Raw genomic sequence first — 19279 nt, forward strand, 5'->3', positions numbered from 1 at the left:
CAACGATGGTGGCAGTGGTGGAGTGTGGAGGTGATGGCGACGACGACAGCGGTAGTGGCGATGGTGACAGTGGTGGTGGTGGTGGTGGTAGTAGTGGCGATAACGATGACGATATCAATGATGGTTTGCTTGCATTTCATAACATTTTTAATGCTGACAATACTATAAAAAGGATGACTTGGCTTTTTTATTTTTTAGGCTTAATTGCATTTTTGGTCCCCCACGAATGATAAATGTGCATTTATAGTCCCAGTGAGGGGTGAGAATAGTAAAATGGGGTGCAATAAGTAACTTCTGTTAGAATTTTAACGGAGGGGACCAAAAACGCTAACAGAGACAAACGTGTGGGACTGATTTTGCTATTTTCAAACGTTTAGGACAAAAAATGCACATTTATCATTCGTGGGGGACCAAAAATGCAATTAAGCCTAAAGGTTTCATGTTTGCAATGGTTGAAATGTGAAATAGGAAGAGAAAGGATGAGAGGTTTTGTTTCAAGTGCTTTAGTGTATATATTAAAGGTTTCATTTTTGCAATGGTTGAAATGTGAGATAGGAAGAGAAAAATAGTGAAAATGACATGGAAGAAAATGTGAGGTGTGAATGAACATAAGCCGAAATTTAATATTTTGATTAAATAATTATATAACTTTTCTTTAGAACATAAAAAAGAAAAAGAAAATCAGGATATAGATTTAAAATGGAAATCATAACTAAACTTACAATAGAAATCTAGAGAAAAAAAACTTACAACAGATCGATCTAGAATTGAAACTAAAATAAAGACTAATACAGGTGGGAGTTGATTTTGGTCACAATGAGTATGTTTGGTTTAATTTAACTCAAATCCTTCAAAGTTTTTATTTTCACATCTATATATCTATATATAACAATATTAGATAGTTAATAGTTAATAGTAATTTTTTATACTTCTTTCTAATTGTAAAACTTTCTAAGTTTATATATATATATATATATATATATATATTAAAATTCAAATTAATTTAATAATAATTATTTAATTTCTGATAATTTAAATTAAATTTTAATTATTAATTACTACATGAGGGAAATTTTTAAGTAATATAATAGTAATTGAAATTGACTAACTTTACATTAATAACAATATTAGATAGTTAATAGTAATTTTTTATGTACTTCTTTCTAATTGTAAAACTTTCTAAGTCTATATATATATATATATATATATATATTAAAATTCAAATTAATTTAATAATAATTATTGAATTTTAAAAAATAACAAATAAAACTGATTACTATTTTTACACAACCTGCTAAAATGTAAAAGTTACTTTGAACATTTGTATTAGCATTTTCCTTTGTATTAAATAAATTAAATTAAAATATATATTAAAAATGAATAAATTTGTTTAAGTCATTAGCTATTCAACTACCTACTAAAATGTATAACTCAATTGAAATTTTATTATAAATACACCAGAAAACAAAAACAAAAATTTATTTGTACTTTTTTTAGAAAGCAAAAGAGTGTATTATTCACAGCTTTGAAAAACAAAGCTAAAAAGGAGACAAAACAAGCAAGGGGGTGATTAGTAGAAACAAAAAGCTAATCACCCCTCCAACAAGTACGATCTCCAGACGAAAGCAAACTAAAAACTTTACAACATCCAAAGACCCTAAACCCAACCAAAAATAAAAGAACAAAAGCTACATACCAGAAAGACTCAAAGACCAAAAGAAAGGATAAAGCACCCGACTCCGATCAGAAACACCAAACTACCAATCACCACCCCTAAGGAGTATAAAAATGCTAGAGCGTTTGGCTGGCGTGTGTTCCTCAACCGCATCCAAACCAAAGTTAACTTAATTCGAAGGAATATCCCCATACAAAATTCAGCTTGCACTTGGTGTGGAACTATGGAAGAAACCACTTCTCATCTACTGTTCCACTGTTCTTTCGCATGGAGGGTATGGTGCTTAATTTTGAATTGGCTGGGTATTTATATTGTACTCCCATGTGATCAAAAGGATCATTTTCTTCAATTTACTGGTAGCTGGTTATTGCCTAAGAGGAATGGTTTAGCAACTATATGGCTGGCTGTCATTTGGCAGCTCTGGATTGCTAGAAATGGTTCTGTTTTCAGGGAGGAGGAAGCGGAGGTAGCAAGGTTATTTGAGGAAGCTAAGGTTAAATCATGGTGCTGGCTCCGTGCAAGAAATAAAGCCTTCATCCATAGCATTTCTGAGTGGCATAATCACCCTCTTGATTGCCTAAAAGATATGTGATGTGGAGATGCTTGGAAATTTTGTGACTCATTTAACTAATAGTTCTCTGTTTCTTGCTGTTTAATTGGTTAATTGGCAGGATTGAATTTGCTGGTACCTCTTTGTAATGCTGCTGCTTTGGCGTTGGATTTGATATTGAGCTTTGGATGATTTGGTGCTTTGGATTTATACTGCGTTTGGGTATATTACTAGTGGGCAGAGCTATTCTTTTCAACCAATTTTGAAGGTTCTTTGAAGGCCTAGTATCAGTTATTTATTGTTGCAGTGGTCAAACTGAATATGAAACTATGGATAGTTTTAATTGACTTTGGTTGAGTTGGTATTTTTGGGTGGAAAGTGCTCTATTCCGGTTCACAAAAGCTAGCGGAGGAATTGGAATGCTTTGTTGGTACTTAAGCTCTGTTCTGAGGAAAGAGTGGGTTTGGGGTGGGAACTTAGAATGTTTTGTAAACTTCCTTGAAAATTTTCCCTTGTCTTTCTAAAGTTGGCACTCTTTTTCCTTATTAGGTTTTCCCAAGGGGGTTTTATCCTAGTAAGGTTTTAATGAGGCCGGCTTTGTTAAGTCTATTTTCATTGAAGTATTAGGTGGGTAGGTCCGGTCTGGTTAGGTTTCATCAATGTTTTCGTCTCTATTATGTTCTTCTCTTCTTTTTTTTCTGTATTGGGTTGAAGTACCCCTTATACTTCTATTCAATATAATTTCTATTGCCTATCAAAAAAAAAACCCCCTAAGGAGGCCTACACGCTTGAATCTGGGCCGTAATTTGATTCAAAGCAAATTCATATGTACAATCATACCTAATTCCTTTGTATTATTACATTAACATAAACTAAAAACTTATCAATATAATTTTCAAATCAATTATTTATTCAACTACCAACTAATTTTCATGTTTGTTGTGTAAGGTAAAATAGAACATGACAAAAGACTCATGAAACATAACACTTTAGTTCTCTAAAAAAGAGTGAAAAAAAAATGAAAAAAGACACTCTAATAAAGAAAAACTATTCTTTTATTTGAGGTAAGAAGGTTTATACGAGTTAATATAATGATCTAATAAAATATTTAATTAGATACAAAATATATTTTTTAAATATATTATTCATAGTCATTTATTTTTAAATTTAATTATCATAAAAAAATTTATTAAATACATTAAGCAGTAAATCCTCCCGCCTTTGGATTAAAATAAAGGAAGCAATAGCAAATTTCTTTGTAATTAATATATTAAATAATAAAATTAAAAACTGAAAAAATCGTATTATCAAAAGTAATTCAACTACCTAAATTGAATAATAATATTCATAAACATAAAAATTGACTTGAATTTTGCATTAGGAAAAAATAATTAAAATTAAACTTGATTAATGGCAAAATAATGTTATCAATAAATAATTTAGATAAAATTGTTTAAATTTAAAAATGGCGCTATAAGGTATTTCTTACTTATCTATTTCTGTTTTTTTTTCCTGTTGCTATTATACTCACTTGAGAGAGCTTTGTTCTCAAGACATCTTTTATTCAACGTATGTGTGTTTTATTTAAAGAAGCAACCACATTATAATTTTATGATTATATTATATATCAGTAAAAGCGATTTTGAGCAAGGTTAATAGAGAAAAAAGTTATGACCAAAGCTGAATAAATATAAATTTACTACAATAATACTTAATCAATTTCATTTATATCTTATTATAGTTGAAAAGATGAAATTGCTTTATTTTTCTTGATTTTAACATGTGTAAACGTGTTTGGGAAATTGTGATTGCCCTTCCTAAAAAATGACTTTCTCGGTAAAAAGTACATAAATGGTAAAACAACTTTGTTGATGGCATTAAAAACTTATTTCTTAATTTTTTTCAATGGACAGTATTATTTTTCACATTATTAAATAAATAAATTTTTAAAATGATTCAATGTTGATTATTAAATATTAACTATTAAACTTTAGTAATATTAATTATTTACAAAGAGAACTCCAATACTATTATTGAAAAGTATTTTTTTTTAAATTATTGAAATGTTGAACACAAATATTTTTATTATTTATTTTAAAATAAAAACTATTTTAATGTTAATGTAATAATTTAAACTATAATTATTGTTAATTAATGTTAAAAATGTTGTGAGCGAACCCGTGCAACGCACGGGTATAATATCTAGTATATATATGTAAAGGAGACTTGAGATTTTGCACTCCTTTACATTAAATGCATTAAATAATAAAAACTTCCTTTGTATTAATACCTGTACTAATACTTTCAAAAGAAAATACATTTAATAATAAAATAAAAAACTTCATAAAATTTCTTAAGTCAAAAATCTATTCAACTACCTACTAAAATGTAAAAATCACTTTAAACCTTTTCATTAGCATTTTCCTTTGTATAAATTAAATTAAAATATTAAAAATGAATAAAATTGCCTAAGTCACTTGAAAATTTGTTATAAATATATCAAAAAATAAAAAAAAAAATCCTTTGTATTATATAAATTAAACTAATAATGAATCAATAAAATTTACAAAGCATTAAGTTAATCAACTACCAACTAAATTTCATGTTAAAACTATTTATCACAACATGAGGAGAATTTTTAAATAATAATAATAATAAATAAAATGAAATAAACAATAAAAAATTATCCTTTGTGATAAATATATTAAATAAAAAATAAATAATAAAAACTGAAAAAATTGAATTTTCTAAAACGACTCACCTGCTTTTATTAAATAATGATATTTAAAAACTTAAAACTTGACTTTACTTTTGCATCAATGAAAAATATTAAGAATTAAAATTAATCAATCATCAAATAATATTTATTAATAAATAATTTCGATTACGATTTTTAAAATTTGAAATTCTGTTATAGGGTATTTACTATTAAATATAATATATGTGTGTATTATGTAACAAAAATATATTTAAATATACTTTAATTTATATTCATTATATATTAGTCAAAATGACTTGAGGAAGCATAACAGAGGAAATAATTATTACAAAAGTTAAAAAATTTGAATTTACTAAATAATGTTTACTCTATTAAATTTAGAACTTTTTATTATTGAAAAAGTTGAAATTAAATTATTTATTTTAGTCTTAACAAGTGTATAACTATTTGGAAAATTGTGGCTATCTCTTCTGAAAAATGACTTTCCAGGTATAAACTATAAATTGTGAAAATATACTATTAAAACTAATATGATGATATTAAAAAATTATTACGTAATTCAAAATATTTAAAATTAACTGTATGATTTTTCCTATTACTAAATAAATTATTAATTTTTTAAAATCACATTATTACTAATTATTAAATATTAATTATTAAATTTAGTAATATTTATATTAATTATTTGCAAAAGAAATTGTAAAACTATTTATTAAAATGTCTTAACACAATTTTTTTATTTTATATTTTAAAATTAATCTAATTTTGATTGAACATGTAATAACATTTAGATAATGTTAATAAATATTGTAAATGAACCCGTGCAACGCACGGATATCATATCTAGTTTTATTGTATTTGGGAAATGAGATATTGCGAAGTAAAATAAATGGACTTTCAATTTAAACCAAATATTGAAACATTTTCTATATATCAGAAACTAATTTGGTCTAATAGTTTCCCTAAGTCTACTTGGTTATTGATGCATTAGAGCCTTAGTCAAAGCTAATTCTACCAAAAGACTTTTGAAAATAAAAAGAGCATCAGAGTTTTGGGGGTGAGGCTTTGATTCAAGATGATTTGGGGTTATTTTTTGTGTGCTTGTAGTGTAAAAGTTTTTTTTTTTAATGTCTAGTTGCATATAAAAACACTGTTATATCTGTAATAGATAATCACGTTATTTAATTTTTTGTGTTAAATTAATTTTGTAATTTTAATAAGAGTCTAATAAAGATCAAATGTCTTCTCAAGAATATAGGTTCTACGAGTTCGAACTCTCAATAACTTAGGGTTCAACAATAATTTTTTACCATTGAAAGTTGAAACCAGCAGTCATTATATACACCTAATTAGGCTTATTTTAATGGTAATCTCAATAAGTTATTGTTTATTTAGGGTTTAGATAAGCATTTTTTTTAAGATTACATACTGAGTGGGAGTAATATGTAATCATGTTATTTAATTAGTTATTCACTTCAATTTTCATTAACCAATCTACGTTATTTTTTTAGTACCCGAATCAATATTATGAAAATGGCAAAGTATTAACACAATAGCATAATTTCTACTTAATTTTTTGTAGCATGCTTTGCAAGAGGGGATCTCTTGTTTCAAAGAAGGCACGTGGGAAAATGTTGTTTTGTCATCTTGGCCGTGACAGTCATAAAGATATTTCCAAGTATGCAAAGGCTTTGGAATGGGCTCGTGTTGGAGCATTGGGTTTAATTTTGGGTCGGGCCAAAAATTTAATGATTTTTAGTTTTGGTGACTGTTGGTCGATTCGCAAGTGTACGAATACCTCCGGGTTTTAAAATATCGAACCACAGGGATTGTGAGTGAGAATTGTTGATTTAAGCCTAAAGTTTGCAAGTTCTTAAAGCAGTAAATTTCAAAGATTGGTTTTGGTTGATTGTGACAAAAGTTTTGCAAAAGAGCAATGATGAATAAGTTGTGAAAAACAAATGATGGAAAATTGCCTTGGGTTTTTGATCATCTAATCCATTTTAGTCCACCTATCCTATGCATGTGAAACCTTGATTCAACTCTTGTTGTAAAAGCCTATGTACTTACTAGTTGATTCCTCACAAAAGTAATTCTCTCAAATTGAAAGTTAAGCCCAATTCCTTGTGTACTTAAACATTCATAAGAGGTATAATATCATGTATAATCAGGCCAACAAGACCCTACCCTCACTCTATTCCTAGAAGCAAGCATAGAAGGACCTATTCCAATTCATGTCCCTAAATCATAACAAATTTCCATTTGATTATAATCTAGCCTATAGCAAAGGTGCACCAAAGCTAAACATGCAATAAGGAATTGAAATACAAGATTGAATCAAGACTCATGCATAGAGATAGGATTTAACAAACTAAAATTTCATAGAATCTCTTAACCCAAAGCAAAAAGAGAACTAGCCACTCATGGCTAGTGAATTCATGAAGAAAATGTAAATAAAACCTGAGAAAAAGTACAAGTTGGAAGCCTCCCTTGGCCCCAAAGTTCTCCTCAGCTCTCAAACTTGATAAAAAATGAGTAAAATGTCCAAATGTATCAAAGAAATTGGCCTAAGCCTTATTTATAGGCAAATTACACGAAGTTGGGCGCTCAGGCGCCAATTCAGAGCGCCTGAGCGCCAATTGCATGTTGAAAAACATGCCTCTGGACCCTATTGGCGCCTAGGCGCCCACTCCCAGCGCCTAGGCGCTTAAGCTCGCCTGAAAAGGACTTTTTGGCTTCTGAAACTCCTCTTTTCAATCCTCTTTAAGTTCTTCATCAATTCCATGCTTCTTGGCCTTCTTTCTCCTTCAGTTTCTGCACTCCAAACCTAACCAACAAGACAAGGAAGATTCTAGAAGCTCCAAGAGCTCATTAGCACAAGAGGTCCTTCATAAAACACAACAAAACCATGCAAGTCCTAAACTTTACTTAAAATGCAAGAAAACTACCTATAAAACTACTAAATTACCAAAACAAAATAAAGACTAAGGAAAAGAATAAAAATGCATGAGAATGCATTAAACACTACATGAGACTCAACAAAAAGACTCAAAACAAATAAAGAAATGACCCTAAAAACACTACTAAAACAGGGTCATCACACCACTATATTCAACGACAGCTCGCCCTCGAGCGTAAATAACACTCGCTTGCCCTCAAGCGCAAGAAATGCTCCCACACAAGTGCTCTCAACAAGGAATACTTCACAAAAACAGGGGGACAAAGTAATCACAACTAGTTCCAAGAGAAAGACCCAACAACCTACTTCATGCATCTTTTGAAAAGAGAAGAGTGTAGAGTCCGTTCATGAGAAGCATTTAGATCTACAAATCCTAGGATGAGATGTTCATTTAGTGCACTGAGCACACAAGCAAGTTCATAGGTCCTGAATGTCATTCACTCAATAGCAACAAAGATTAAGCATGCAAATATTCAAAGAGACTTTTAAAAGGGTTGAAACATTGGCTTGGCGAAACATGATGGTGGTTGGTCCCTAAGGGAATTCTAGGCTTTCAAGCACATTGAGTGTGGTCCTCTTCTAATAACCCCGGAGCTTACAACACACTTTTTTTACAAGTCTCTTGCACCCATCTTTACAAAAAAAATTTCTTTTTTCCAACTCCAACTTTTGGTTAGGAGTTCTTTTTCTTTCCCTTTTTTTTCACTGATTTTTCTTTTTGGGGCAAGAGACTATTTCTCATTTTTCCAACTCCATACAACACAACAAGGACCATCACTCCCCACTATTCCAACTAAACATCCGTCCCAAAAACTTGGCTACAACAAATTCTCCAATAAGGCTCAAATGGGACAACTAAGGACAATGTTCAAACAACAAATTCAGAATCTCAAGAAATCCTACAAGTCTCAAGAATAAAGCAAGAATCACTAAGCATGCTATGAGTAAAATCAACGCAGAACCAAGAATTGCAAGTGAGTCAGGATCCTCCAGAGAATTTTTATGGTGAAGGGTCAAAGATAGACCCTTAATGGACTCACACCGACTCCTTTCTCAAGAGACACTCGGAAGACCGAAGTCTCCTCCTCTCTTCCTCAACATGCAATCACTCATCCCAAAAAACAACAACAAGTATTCACAAAAGCATTTTCAAAAACAGCACAAGTAGGGAAGCAAATCTTTAGCTAAAAGCGCGTGAGTATAGGGAAGTAAAGACCCAAAAATAAAAACAAAACCAGCTAAAACAATGCATGATCAAAAGAAAACAAAATCTACTAATTGAAAATAGGCTAAAAATGCATGACCTAAACTAAGAGTAGAGATACCTCAACATAGTCACTCCATGGGGTCATGGTCACCCCTTCCATCGCCATAATCCGGATGAACACCGGCATCATGCATCAAGCTCAAGTCTATCATCCCCTGCTCCAAGGTATTAAAATCCAAGGGCCCATTGTACCTGGGGTCTGATGTGCTACCTCCCCTCCAATGGAGGTCAAGATCCCTGTGTAGGCGATCTTGCCTCAAAAACATCCGCCCGAAAGCGGCCTCCATCCAAGCAGGAGAAGGGTCAGCACATGGTGGAGTAACCACCTCATTCACCACCTCAACATTTTCTTCTTCCTCTTCTTCTTCTTCTTCTTCTTCTTCATCTTCTTCCGCTGGCTCCTCAGGATCCTCTTCATCCTCTTGAGGCATCCTCGCCGTCCACTCTTTATAAAGCTGAGCGATCCTCTCCTTACTGAGCAGAGGTGCCACTGGCAACCTCTTTTCAATAACATGGACTGGCCTCCTAGCTCTGTCCCTCACCGCATGAATCAAAGAGCAAATCAAGTGAGGAAGATGGGTCGATGCTTGTCTTTACTCCTGTTGTAGAGGGAATAAATCCGATCAGCAATGATGGTGGCCACGTCCATAGGATGACCTCTCACGATGCAGTAGATGGCAACCAATGTAACCTCTCTAACTTCAGATTTGTTAGAGCTAGGAATGAGGGAATCCTGCAAAAATTCAGCCCAAACTCTAGTCAGCGGTGTCATATCCTTCCTTCTCACAAAAATGATCTCATCTTCAACTGCTTCCCAGTCCCGCCCAGGCCTAACAATCACTGCCTTCATGTCCTCCAAGATCTCCGGTGACTTCTCCTCTAAGAGCTCATGATAAGTGGCCTTCTCAGGGAAAAACTCCTTCTCTTGGTCCTCCGTGAGGAGACCAAGATGCCTGCGAATGACTACTGGATTGTAATCAATCACATCTCCCCTGAACCAAGATGAGTTCACCGGCTGTCACAGTAGGTGTTCGCGTAGAACTCCCTAACCATGACCTCACAAGCAAACGGAATGGGGTTGACCCAATTCTACCACCTCCTAATTTCCATGGCTTCCTGCATGCCCAAGAGGTCTCTCCTTCCCTCCCGTTACAAAACTCCCCGCTCCTTCACACACTCCTTGTGTGCTAGCTAGGTGAGCTCGGTAAAACTCCTCCTTAATCGCTGATAGGAAGCGGGAGCGGTCAAAACTCCGGGAGGTGGAGGAAGAAGTTGCAGCTCTTGTGTTGGTTCTTGCTCTTTTTACAGGCATCTGCAAAATTGTTAGCCCATACACAAGCCACAAATGTTAGAAATGTTAGTTCGAAAATAAAAAGAAAAGAAAGAAGAAACTTTGTACAAAAACAAAAATAGAACAACCTAAGAGCACCCAACAAGTTTCTTAGTGATTTTGGCAAAGAGAGAAAAACTACCACAAGCACTTGCCAAAAATCGACTAAGAGAACCCATTGAGGCATTCTATCAAACATCTTATAAGCAAAAGCTAAACCAAACTAATCCACAAAATCCTAACTACCCATTCCTCACAAATTCACTACCCCTTTCTAATTAAGCACAAAACCAACCCATAAAGAACAAATACAACCCAAACCCAACTTGCACTAACACAAATTCACTCACCCTTACCCAAAAGAAGCATGCATTGCAAAACTAATGAACCAAAATGAAGGAAAGTGGAAAATGGAACTTACCTTGACTTGAGAGTGAGTGGGTGCAAGTGGAATAGACTTGATGCAATGCAGAACTTTGAAGCAAAAGGAAGAGCTAATGTGTGTGCAAGTGAGAAATGAGAAGTAGCAATGGGGTATGAAGAGAGTGGGGTGCGTTTTTATGAGAGAAATGAGAGTTAAGAGTGGGAAAATGAAAGGTTGGGGTTTTAAAACCCAAAATCTGGCAGAAAAAACGTATAAGAGCGCTCAAGCGCTCATAGGGAACGCTCAGGCGCTCATGCCAGATACAGAGGCAGTGCCTCTGCCACTAATTGGCGCCTAGGCGCTCAACCCAGTTTTTTCCACAAAATTTTTTCTCTTTTTCTTCTTTTTTTTTTTTGAAATTAAATACCAAAATGCTACAAAATTAAAAGATAGAAAATAATAAAATAAAAAGAATGGGTTGTCTCCCATTTAGCCCTAGGTTATAGTCCTAGGTGGACTCTCCTTCCGATGGTGTTAGGAAGGAAATTCCTTTCCATTGATTAACTTACCACAATTGCAAGGAAGAAACCTTGCACAAAACCTCTGGAGTAAATCCTCCCATGAGGCTATGTCCTCTTGCTCATCAAACCAAGCTCTAGCCTCCCTCGTCAAAGAATGAGGGAAGAGTTTAATCTTCACTTCATCACTTGAAACACCCTCAATCTTAGCAAGGGTGCTAGCTTGGGTAAACTTCACCATATGAGCATGCAAGTTCTCGTACTTGGACCCCTCATACTTGTTACCATTAACAAGCTTGATGAGAGCCGGATGGAACTCATCAATTTGGGCATTAACTTTGGGGATCTCTTCCGAAACCTTCGACCTGTTTCTAATCACATCACAGACAAAGTCATCGTCATGGTTAGTCTCAATCATAGGATTAAAAACAGAAAACCGTACCTTTTCCTTACCAACACGGAGAATGAGGTGACCCTTGTCAACATCAATCTTAGCTCTCCCAGTAGCTAAGAAAGGTCGACCAAGAATGAGAGGAATCTTCTCATCCTCCTCCATATCCAGCACAACAAAGTCTATGGGGAACACATACTTGTCCACCCGCACCATTACATCCTCCACAATCCCATATGGAGTCTTAAGGGATCGATCCGCCATTTGCAAGGAGAGCATGGTTGGGGTAACCTCTCCTAGGTTAAGCTTCTCAAACATGGTGAGCGGCATCAAATTGATGCTCGCTCCAAGATCACACAAGGCCTCCACATCCGCCATGTCTTCAATTTCCACCGGAATAGTGAAACTTCCGGGGTCCCTTCTCTTCTTTGGCATCTTCCGCTGCAAAATGGCACTACATTCCTCCGTCATCAACACCGTCTCATCTACTCCCTTCAATCTTCTTCTCTTATGCAGAATATCCTTCATAAACTTAGCATATATAGGCATTTGTTCCAAAGCATCGGCAAAAGGAATACTAATATGAAGCTTTTTGAAAACTTCAACAAATTTTGAAAACTTTTTATCTAAGCTCTTCTTAGCCAATGCTTTAGGGAACGGAACCTTGCTAGTTTCAGGAGTAAGATCAACTTCCTCTCTCACCTTAATAGGCACAACAACTTCTCCTTCCACTCTATCCTCTCTCTTTTCTCCCTCTGTTTTTTTTCTTCAATTCATTCATCACTCTCCCACTTCTAGTGGCTACAACAGAGGTATTTTCTTGCTTAGGATTGGGGATAGTGTCGGAAGGAAATTTACCTTGAGGTCTCTCGGCTATTTGCTTGGCCAGCTGGCCAAATTGATTCTCAAGATTCTTGATAGCCGCCTCTTGATTCTTGTAATTATTCTCTGTCCGGTTGATGAAAGTTTCCACCAACTCTTCTAAGCTCTTCTTGGAACCACTACCTTCACCTTCTCCTCGCTCTTGAGGTTGTCTTGAGCTTTGGCCTTGGAATCCTTGGCTAGGAAATTGTCTTTGAAAACCATTTCCTTGCCCACTACCACCTTGCCTCCAAGAAAAATTAGGGTGATTCCTCCATCCTGGATTGTAAGTATTTGAAAATGGGTCATTCCGAGCTTGACCCATAGCCTTCACTTCCTCCTCCGGTCTAGTCTCTGTGCATTCTTCGCTGTCATGTGGCCCTCCACAAGTCACACACTCCACTTTGGCAACTCGACCACCAATCTTGGTAGTCTTCATTTGATTTTGAATCTCATTCATTTGCTGGGAAAGTTGCTTGTTGGAGGCCATAAGTTGATCATAAGCTTCAACCTCAAGGACTCCTCTTCGGGCTTGGCGATCATTACTAGAGTTCATGGCTCTTATAGCCATTTTTTCAATCAACTCATACCCCACTTGTGGAAGTAAGGCATCGAACTCTCCACTTGAAGCCGCATCCAAACCAAACCTCGAAGAATATTGGAGACCATCATAGAACTTTGCTACTTGTTCAGCTTGAGTAAGGTTATGTTGAGGACACCTCCTCAAGAGCTTCTTGAACCTCTCCCAAGCTTCATAGAGATTCTCATTGGTGGATTGAGCAAAAGTCATGATGTCATTCTTGAGCTTCCTCAAGAGGGCTCTCGGAACAAACCTTGTGGTGAACTTCTCAGCCAAGTCTTCCCAAGATGTAATGCTACCTTGGGGCTGTGAATTCAACCACTCTTCAGCAGTATCCCTCAATGAAAAAGGGAATAAACTCAAGCGGATGGTGTCCGCTGAAACATTCTGAACTCTGTAGGTGTTGCAATTGCGGATAAACCGCTCCATGTGTGCATGAGGATCTTCAAGAGCACCTCCACCATACTGATTTTGGCTCACCAAGTTGATGAATGCCGGCCTCAGCTCAAAGTTTCCCGTGCCATTGGGGGGAACTATAGCAGCCGAGGTGAGGTCTCTAAGAGAACGATTAGCATTCTCCAATTCTTGCTCTTGAAGTCTTTGAGCAAGAGCCTCATTCACTCTTTCTTCAATGTGGGCTTGCATCTCCTCCTCCGTCATATGGGCAGCCATGGCGGCTAACTCAGCAGCTCTTTGTTGAGCTCGTCGACAATGGAGGGTGCGTTCTGGCTCCGGATCAAACAGCAGTGGATCCGTGCCAAGACTACCGTGCATAAACTGAAATCACAAAACAGAGAAAAGGTTAGTAACACCTATTCAATGCAATGCTTAGTAACACAAACAAACAAACTCTTTAACTTAAATCGAAAACCACAAACAATCCCCGGCAACGGCGCCAAAAACTTGTTGGTCGATTCGCAAGTGTACGAATACCTCCGGGTTTTAAAATATCGAACCACATGAAGGTATGAAAAACGGTAGAAAGGGGGGGTTTGAATAACGTTTTCAGTATAAAACTTCCACCTTAAAGATTTTGACAAATCTTTCGAGAACTTAAGTGCTAAAGATAAGAGATAGAAAAGCACACAAGGATTTTATCCTGGTTCACTTGATAAATCACTCAAGCTACTCCAGTCCACCCGTTAAGGTGATTTCTTCCTTCTTAGAATGAAGGCAATCCACTAATCAGGTAAGAGTTACAACTGCACTTGAAACCTACAAGTGACTAACAATTACACTGACTTAGCTCACACTAAGATTCACTCTCTTAGTCTTCTCTAGGATCCGATCAACCTTGATCTCCTAAAGGAACTAAACAAACTGTTTATCAAAGAATTGTTTACAAGAGATTTGCTTCTAAAAAGCTAATAGTAAACTCAATGAATTTCAGATGAAAGAAAACTTAGAAGAATTTAAGATTGTCTTGCGTATGTGAATGCTTCTAGCCGTTTCTTTCAGTCTTCAGCCTCTTTATATACTCCAAGGATTAGGGTTGAGCGATGCATGGGAAATGCTACCGTTGGAGGGCAGTTCTGGAAAATCCAGCTTCTGCTGTGGCTGAGAACGTTAGGTAGGTCGTCAGGAAGGTACAGTTGCTTTTGTACTTGGATAGCGACGCGACCTTTAAACCTAGGAGACTTCTGATCAGGGGAATGCTTCGTATTGGAACTTGTGAAGCCGGTTGATCAGAGTCAGAGGGAAAGCACAGATCCTCTGACCATTGTATCTTCTGATTCTGAACTCAGAGGGAAGAACATGGCCTTCAGAGTTTCTTGCTTCTGGACTTCAGAGTTTCCACTATTCAGCTTCTGGATCTTCAGAGTCTTCTACACCATCAGAACATCTGAACCTTCAGTGTTTCTTGGTTATCAGAACTTCTGGATCTTCAGAGCTTCTAGTGACTGAGTCCACATCAGAGTTTGTATAACTTCAGAACTTCTGAAGCTTTTCCACTGTTCATACTGAACATGGTGAATGCGAAAGCGTTGCTTGGGTCACTCTTTATACACAGTGCTTCTGATTTGTGTGAGATTGAGTTGAGGTCAGAGCCTGTAAATAGCACACTCAGAAAAACACGTTAGAGTACCACAATTGTTCATATCAAAAGGTTAACTTGTAGTCATCAAAACATAGAGTTGTACTACTAGATCAAAACTTGATCTTACACCACAGGGATGGTGAGTGAGAATTGTTGATTTAAGCCTAAAGTTTGCAAGTTCTTAAAGCAGTAAATTTCAAAGATTGGTTTTGGTTGATTGTGACAAAAGTTTTGCAAAAGAGCAATGATGAATAAGTTGTGAAAAACAAATGATGGAAAATCGCCTTGGGTTTTTGATCATCTAATCCATTTTAGTCCACCTATCCTATGCATGTGAAACCTTGATTCAACTCTTGTTGTAAAAGCCTATGTACTTACTAGTTGATTCCTCACAAAAGTAATTCTCTCAAATTGAAAGTTAAGCCCAATTCCTTGTGTACATAAACATTCATAAGAGGTATAATATCATGTATAATCAGGCCAACAAGACCCTACCCTCACTCTATTCCTAGAAGCAAGCATAGAAGGACCTATTCCAATTCATGTCCCTAAATCATAACAAATTTCCATTTGATTATAATCTAGCCTATAGCAAAGGTGCACCAAAGCTAAACATGCAATAGGGAATTGAAATACAAGATTGAATCAAGACTCATGCATAGAGATAGGATTTAACAAACTAAAATTTCATAGAATCTCTTAACCCAAAGCAAAAAGAGAACTAGCCACTCATGGCTAGTGAATTCATGAAGAAAATGTAAATAAAACCTGAGAAAAAGTACAAGTTGGAAGCCTCCCTTGGCCCCAAAGTTCTCCTCAGCTCTCAAACTTGATAAAAAATGAGTAAAATGTCCAAATGTATCAAAGAAATTGGCCTAAGCCTTATTTATAGGCAAATTACACGAAGCTGGGCGCTCAGGCGCCAATTCAGAGCGCCTGAGCGCCAATTGCATGTTGAAAAACATGCCTCTGGACCCTATTGGCGCCTAGGCGCCCACTCCCAGCGCCTAGGCGCTTAAGCTCGCCTGAAAAGGACTTTTTGGCTTCTGAAACTCCACTTTTCAATCCTCTTTAAGTTCTTCATCAATTCCATGCTTCTTGGCCTTCTTTCTCCTTCAGTTTCTGCACTCCAAACCTAACCAACAAGACAAGGAAGATTCTAGAAGCTCCAAGAGCTCATTAGCACAAGAGGTCCTTCATAAAACACAACAAAACCATGCAAGTCCTAAACTTTACTTAAAATGCAAGAAAACTACCTATAAAACTACTAAATTACCAAAACAAAATAAAGACTAAGGAAAAGAATAAAAATGCATGAGAATGCATGAAACACTACATGAGACTCAACAAAAAGACTCAAAACAAACAAAGAAATGACCCTAAAAACACTACTAAAACAGGGTCATCAGTGGCCATGATGTGCTCCCTACTGCACATGTGAACTATGAAGATGCTAGTTCTATTTTGAACTACATCAACCGCACTAGGTAATTTTCTTATGCACCATACTTTTAAAATTGACTTTATCTATGGATAGAAATTTTATATTCTTCACATGCATGCTGGTCTCCCACGGCTCACATTTCTGGAGTGAAAACAGAATATGATGTAGACCCTGCTCCCTATGGGGCTTTATTTTCATCAAGGGGCCCGAATACTAATGATCTTGCAATTCTCAAGGTTGCGTTTAATTTTGCATGATTATCAATTGCCCCTTAGAATTACTTGCTCCGTAAGTGACCATACATTTATAATTTTGTTGTTGCTTCAGCTGGTCATCACCGCACGAGGCCTAAGCATCATTGCTGCATATGGTGGATCTAGTGCAGATCCCTTCATCCAAATGTCAACCACTTCAATGGTAGAAATCAAAATTTTTATGGATTTTTATATATGGTGTATATTCTCATAAAATCTACTTAATTTTTTGTAGCATGCTTTGCAAGAGGGGAGCTCTTGATTCAAAGAAGGTAGTGGGAAAATATTTTTTTCTCATCTTGCCTGTGATGGTGATAAAGATCCTTCTGAGTATGCAAAAGCTTTGGAAAGGGCTCGTGTTGGAGTAGTGGGTTTAATTTTGGGTCAAGCAAAAAAATTAATCGTTTTAAGTGTTAGTGACCATGATGTGCTCCCTTCTGCACATGTGAACTACGAAGATGCTAGTTCTATTTTGAACTACATCAACAACACTAAGTAATTTTCTTATGCTCCATACTTTTAAAATTGACTTTATTCATGCATAGAAATTTTATGTTCTGCACATGCATGCAAGTCTCCCACGACTCACATTTCTGGAGTGAAAACAGAATATGATATAGACCTTGCTCCCTATGTGGCTGTATTTTCATCAAGGGGCACAAATACTAAATGATCTGGCAATTCTTAAGCTTGCGTTTAATTTTGCTTGATTATCAATTGCCCCTTAGGATTTTTTACTCCGTAAGTGACCATATTTTTATAATTTTGTTGTTGCTTCAACCAGACATCCTCGCAACGGGCGTAAGCATCATTGCTGCATATGGTGGATCTAGTGCAGGTCCCTTCATTTAAATGTCAAGCATTTCAATGGTAGAAATCCTAATTTTTTATCTATGGTAGATCTTCTCTTAAAATCTACTTAATATTTTTTAGCAAGCTTTGCAAGAGGGGACCTCTTGATTCAAAGAAGGCACATGGGAAAATACTGTTTTGTCATCTTGCTCGTGATAGTGATAAATATTCTTCCGAGTATGCAAAAGCTTTGGAAAGGGCTCGTGTTGGAGCAGTGGGTTTAATTTTGGGTCGAGCCAGAAATTTAATGGTCTTCTGTGTTGGTGACCATGATGTGCTCCCTACTGCACAAGTGAACTATGAAAATGCTAGTTCTATTTTGAACTACATCAACCGCACTAGGTAATTTTCTTATGCTCCATACTTTTAAAATTGATTTTATCCATGGATAGAAATTTTATATTCTACACATGCATGCAGGTCTCTCACGCCTCACATTTCTGGAGTGAAAACAAAATATGATGTAGACCTTACCCCTATGTGGCTGTATTTTTATCAAGGGGCCCGAGTACAAATTATCCGGCAATTCTCAAGGTTGCGTTTAATTTTGTTTGTTATCAATTTCCCCTTAGGATTTCTTACTGCGTAAGTGCTCATATTTTTATAATTTTGTTGTTGCTTCAGCCGGAAATCATCGCACCGGGCGTAAGCATCATTGCTGCATATAGTGGATCTAGTGTAGGTCCCTTCATTCAAATGTCAGGCACTTAAATGGTGAATTTTTATCTTTGGTAGATATTCTCTTAAAAGCTACTTAATTTTTTGTAGCATGCTTTGCAAGATGGGAGCCCTTGATTCAAAGAAGGCACGTAGGAAAATACTGTTATGTCAGCTTGGTCGTGTTAGTGATAAAGATCCTTCCAAGTATGCAAAGGCTTTGGAAGCGGCTTGTGTTGGAGCAGTGGGTTTAATTTTGGGTCGGGCAAAAAATTTAATGGTTTTCAGTGTTGGTGACCATGATGTGCTCCTTACTGCACATGTGAAATATGAAGATGCTAGTTCTACTTTGAACTACATCAACCACACCAGGTAATTGTCTTATACTCTATACTTTTAAAATTCACTTTATCCATGCATATATATTTTTTATATTCTGCTTTGCATGTAGGTCTCCCACGCCTAACATTTCTGGAGTGAAAACAGAATATGATGTAGAGCCTGCTCCCTATAAGCTGTATTTTCATCAAGGGGCCCGAATACTAATGATCCAGAAATTCTCAAGGTGGTGCTTAATTTTGCTTGATTATCAATTGCCCCTTAGGATTTCTTACTCCGTAAGTGACTATATATTTATTGTTGTTGCTTCTGCCAGACATCACCACAGCGGGCGTAAGCATCATGGCTGCATATGGTGGATCTAGTGCAGGTCCCTTCATTCAAATGTCAGGCACTTCAATGGCTTGTCCATATGTGGCTGGTGTTGCAGAATCGCTTAAATTTATTCATTCGGATTGGAGTACTGCAACAGTAAAATCAG

At 35.9% G+C, this 19279-nt stretch overlaps 1 non-coding gene across 1 annotated transcript; it reads left to right on the top strand.

The window, feature by feature from the left end:
- Positions 1-13335: 13335 nt before the first annotated feature.
- Positions 13336-13442, top strand: LOC130734825 (small nucleolar RNA R71). The gene has a single exon (XR_009018165.1). It is a non-coding gene; the product is annotated as a small nucleolar RNA R71 (small nucleolar RNA).
- The last annotated feature ends 5837 nt before the right edge of the window (positions 13443-19279 follow it).

Source organism: Lotus japonicus, chromosome 1, assembly GCF_012489685.1.
Source record: "Lotus japonicus ecotype B-129 chromosome 1, LjGifu_v1.2".
In the NCBI taxonomy this organism is placed as follows: domain Eukaryota; kingdom Viridiplantae; phylum Streptophyta; class Magnoliopsida; order Fabales; family Fabaceae; genus Lotus; species Lotus japonicus.